A 5,297-nucleotide genomic window follows, 5' to 3' on the forward strand; every position below is an offset into this window, starting at 1 on the left:
GAGAGGGAGAGAGAGAGAGATTTTAAGGAATTGGCTCATACAGTTGTGGAGGCTTGGTAAATCCAAAGTAAGCAGGATAGGCTGGCAGGCTGGAGACCCAGGAAAGAGGTGCAGTTCAAGTACAAAGGCAGTCAAATGGCAGAATTCCTTCTTGGTTAGGATGGTCAGTTTTTTTCCTCTTAAGACCTTCAACTGATTGGATGAAGCCAATCAGTTTGGTTTTTAATCTTTCTTCTTTTTTGTCTTCCACAGCATGACATGATCTCAGTTTCCACCACCCCCTGTGTTAAGGATAAATTAGCTTCTATGTAGTAATTAATAAACACTGAAATAAAAGCAATGGTCCTTTTTCTTGCATAAAAATTCCGATGCAACATCAATATTCAAGCTGCTTTCACCTTTGGGATCTGTCTTTTCAACACATGATCTCCATGGTTACCACCAAAGAGGAAGCAAAGAATGGGGAGGCACACTTACCTGTAACTGTTTTAGCCCGTTAAGTGTCACGTGACATTTCTGGTCACAGTCTGTTGGCCAGGACTGGTCACATAAATGGTTCTGCAAGGGGGGCTGGGAAATATGAGGGAGACAGTGAGAATATTGTGGTAACTAAAATGTCACGTTGTTCATCTTCTTCAACCTGCAAACTACCTAGGTCCTTCCAAAGGAATACAAATCAGAGTCCCACCCAGTCATTTCATCAGGTAAAATTTCAGGATCTTTGGGAATTAAGTTCCTTTATCCAGTTCAACTTAATGTGGCTTTTCTTCATCTGGAGATCCATGTTCTAAATAAACACCTCCCAAACCCAAGTTTTAATAGTGGAACAGGGATAAGGTAATTACAATAAACAGTACAATTCAAAGAAAATACAAATAGAAGATACAAAATATTCTCTGGTTTATAGTATTTCAGAAATCCCATTGGGTAAACACTGGGAAGTCTCCTATTCCATAGCAGTGGGGAAGTTTCTTGCTAAGCATCTGATTCTCCTACAAGGGAGTACCCTCTTGCCTACTGGTCTCTAGAGCCCTTGGCTCTGCCTTCCAGTAATCTATCCTTATCTCATTATTTATTTTGCTACTTCTGAACTGAACATTGGGAACTAGGCCCCTCTTTTTAGTTATCTATTGATGCATAATAAAACACTGTAAAACACCTCCCCCGCAATTTATTGATACTATTTACAATAGGAAAAAGGCAACAGTCCAGGACGGCCTTAGGGGCGCGGAGACTCGGGGGTAAGGGAGACAGCAGCAGCATGGCGGCCGGACACCATCCGCCCAACCCTCGCGGAGTCGCTAGGACCCTTTAGTCTTCGTGTGTTAGTTGTAGCCCTCTGTCTCCCCATCAGTCCTCGGGTCTACGCTCCCTCCTTCCATTCACCGCCATTGCCAGTCTGAGGGTCTGGTTGGCGGGTAACTCCCACCCCACCCCATCCCCATCACCATCCCCCTGTGGGATCTGCCAGTTACTGAATATTCTATTCTAATTATGCATTCCAGAACCGGGGAAATCAGGGATCCTCTGGATCCACTATGAGATTGACCAGAGCTACCATTCCATTGGTGGGGGTGGGGGAGAGAGAGAGAGAGGGAGAGAGAGAGAGATTTTAAGGAATTGGCTCATACAGTTGTGGAGGCTTGGTAAATCCAAAGTAAGCAGGATAGGCTGGCAGGCTGGAGACCCAGGAAAGAGGTGCAGTTCAAGTACAAAGGCAGTCAAATGGCAGAATTCCTTCTTGGTTAGGATGGTCAGTTTTTTTCCTCTTAAGACCTTCAACTGATTGGATGAAGCCAATCAGTTTGGTTTTTAATCTTTCTTCTTTTTTGTCTTCCACAGCATGACATGATCTCAGTTTCCACCACCCCCTGTGTTAAGGATAAATTAGCTTCTATGTAGTAATTAATAAACACTGAAATAAAAGCAATGGTCCTTTTTCTTGCATAAAAATTCCGATGCAACATCAATATTCAAGCTGCTTTCACCTTTGGGATCTGTCTTTTCAACACATGATCTCCATGGTTACCACCAAAGAGGAAGCAAAGAATGGGGAGGCACACTTACCTGTAACTGTTTTAGCCCGTTAAGTGTCACGTGACATTTCTGGTCACAGTCTGTTGGCCAGGACTGGTCACATAAATGGTTCTGCAAGGGGGGCTGGGAAATATGAGGGAGACAGTGAGAATATTGTGGTAACTAAAATGTCACGTTGTTCATCTTCTTCAACCTGCAAACTACCTAGGTCCTTCCAAAGGAATACAAATCAGAGTCCCACCCAGTCATTTCATCAGGTAAAATTTCAGGATCTTTGGGAATTAAGTTCCTTTATCCAGTTCAACTTAATGTGGCTTTTCTTCATCTGGAGATCCATGTTCTAAATAAACACCTCCCAAACCCAAATTTTAATAGTGGAACAGGGATAAGGTAATTACAATAAACAGTACAATTCAAAGAAAATACAAATAGAAGATACAAAATATTCTCTGGTTTATAGTATTTCAGAAATCCCATTGGGTAAACACTGGGAAGTCTCCTATTCCATAGCAGTGGGGAAGTTTCTTGCTAAGCATCTGATTCTCCTACAAGGGAGTACCCTCTTGCCTACTGGTCTCTAGAGCCCTTGGCTCTGCCTTCCAGTAATCTATCCTTATCTCATTATTTATTTTGCTACTTCTGAACTGAACATTGGGAACTAGGCCCCTCTTTTTAGTTATCTATTGATGCATAATAAAACACTGTAAAACACCTCCCCCGCAATTTATTGATACTATTTACAATAGGAAAAAGGCAACAGTCCAGGACGGCCTTAGGGGCGCGGAGACTCGGGGGTAAGGGAGACGGCAGCAGCATGGCGGCTGGACACCATCCGCCCAACCCTCGCGGAGTCGCTAGGACCTTTTAGTCTTCGTGTGTTAGTTGTAGCCCTCTGCCTCCCCATCAGTCCTCGGGTCTACGCTCCCTCCTTCCATTCACCGCCATTGCCAGTCCGAGGGTCTGGTCGGCGGGTAACTCCCACCCCACCCCATCCCCATCACCATCCCCCCCATCCCCTTCCCCACCCCACCCCCAAGCCCGTGTGCCGGGACCATGGAGGACGTGAAGTTGGAGTTCCACTCACTCCCACAGTGCAAAGAAGACACCGAGGAATGGACCTACCCTCTGAGACGAGGGATGCAGGAAGTTTGGCCTAGATTGTTTTTTTTTTTTTTTTTTTTTAAATTTTTTTTATTTTTTTTAACATCTTTATTGGAGTATAACTGTTTTACAATAGTGTGTTAGTTTCTCCCTCCCTCCCACCGTCCCTATCCCACCCCTCTCGTGGTCACAAAGCACAGAGGTGATCTCCCTGTGCTATGCGGCAGCTTCCCACTAGCTATCTAATTTACATTTGGTAGTGCATATATGTCCCTGCCACTCTCTCACTTCGTCACAGCTTACCCTTCCCCCTCCCCATGTCCTCAAGTCCATGCTCTAGTAGGTCTGTGTTTTATTCCTGTCCTACCACTAATCTCTTCATGACATTTTTTTTTCTTAGATTCCATATATATGTGTTAGCATACGGTATTTGTTTTTCTCCTTCTGACTTACTTCACTCTGTATGCCAGACTCCAGTTCTATCCACCTCATTACAAATAACTCAGTTTCATTTCTTTTTATGGCTGAGTAATATTCCATTGTATATATGTGCCACATCTTCTTTATCCATTCATCTGTTGATGGACAGTTAGGTTGCTTCCATGTCCTTGCTATTGTAAATAGAGCTGCAATGAACATTTTGGTACATGACTCTTTTTGAATTATGGTTTTCTCAGGGTATATGCCCAGTAGTGGGATTGCGGGGTCGTATGGTAGATCTATTTGTAGTTTTTTAAGGAACCTCCATACTGTTCTCCATAGTGGCTGTATCAATTTACATTCCCACCAGCAGTGCAAAAAATAGGTGGAGAAATATACCATGTTCTTGGATTGGAAGAATCAACATTGTGAAAATGACTCTACTACCCAAAGCAATCTACAGATTCAATGCAATCCCTATCAAACTACCACTAGATTGTTTTAAGGCCCATATTCTTCTGCCATGAAAAGCAAACTACCTATACTATAGAAACATGGAATAACTCATATAATATGTATAAGACAAAACATTGAAGCAAACTTATTAATAGGAAAAAGGCAACAGTCCAGGACGGCCTTAGGGGCGCGGAGACTCGGGGGTAAGGGAGACAGCAGCAGCATGGCGGCCGGACACCATCCGCCCAACCCTCGCGGAGTCGCTAGGACCCTTTAGTCTTCGTGTGTTAGTTGTAGCCCTCTGTCTCCCCATCAGTCCTCGGGTCTACGCTCCCTCCTTCCATTCACCGCCATTGCCAGTCTGAGGGTCTGGTTGGCGGGTAACTCCCACCCCACCCCATCCCCATCACCATCCCCCCCATCCCCTTCCCCACCCCACCCCCAAGCCCGTGTGCCGGGACCATGGAGGAAGTGAAGTTGGAGTTCCACTCACTCCCACAGTGCAAAGAAGACACCGAGGAGTGGACCTACCCTCTGAGACGAGGGATGCAGGAAGTTTGGCCTAGATTGTTTTAAGGCCCATATTCTTCTGCCATGAAAAGCAAGCTACCTATACTATAGAAACATGGAATAACTCATATAATACGTATAAGACAAAACATTGAAGCAAACTTATTAAACCCAAATTTCAACAATTATTTAGATATTTAGTCTTGGATATTGCAGATAATCAAATTGAAAATATAATATGTTTCTTCCCCATGACTAAAGAATTTATTGATGGGAGCTTACAAAGTAGAGGAAAAGTTCTTGTCCATGGGAATGCAGGGATCTCCAGGAGAGATGCATTTGCTTACATTCAAGAAAGAAGATTTTGTATTAATCCTAATGCTGGATTTGTCCATCACCTTCAGGAATGCGAAACCATCTACCTAGCGAAATTAACAATAGACATGATGTTGCCACTTCAGATAGAAAGGTCATTATCTGTTCATTCTGGCACCACAGGCAGTTTGAAGAGAACAGATGAAGAAGATGATTTTGGAAACATGCAAGTGGCGACTGCTCAGAATGGCTGATTCAAGAGCAACAGTATAGAGGATGTGAATTTCTATTTGGGAAGGAGAAAATACAACAGACAGTGAGAATGTAAAACAGTAAAAATACAAGTAGTTTCTTTTCAACTATATGTTGCTTCTAGACGTGTTTCTCTGCAACTTGTCGAGCAACATTTTAAGACGTTGGACTTCTGCAATAGATGGCACTGATGGTTTTATTCCTTT

General features: G+C 43.5%; 1 pseudogene; it reads left to right on the top strand.

Moving 5' to 3' along the window:
• The first annotated feature begins 4,476 nt into the window (after positions 1 to 4,476).
• On the top strand, positions 4,477 to 5,093 carry LOC102977094 (serine/threonine/tyrosine-interacting protein-like; annotated as a pseudogene).
• Positions 5,094 to 5,297: the final 204 nt, after the last annotated feature.

This window comes from Physeter macrocephalus, chromosome 1 (genome assembly GCF_002837175.3).
Source record: "Physeter macrocephalus isolate SW-GA chromosome 1, ASM283717v5, whole genome shotgun sequence".
In the NCBI taxonomy this organism is placed as follows: domain Eukaryota; kingdom Metazoa; phylum Chordata; class Mammalia; order Artiodactyla; family Physeteridae; genus Physeter; species Physeter macrocephalus.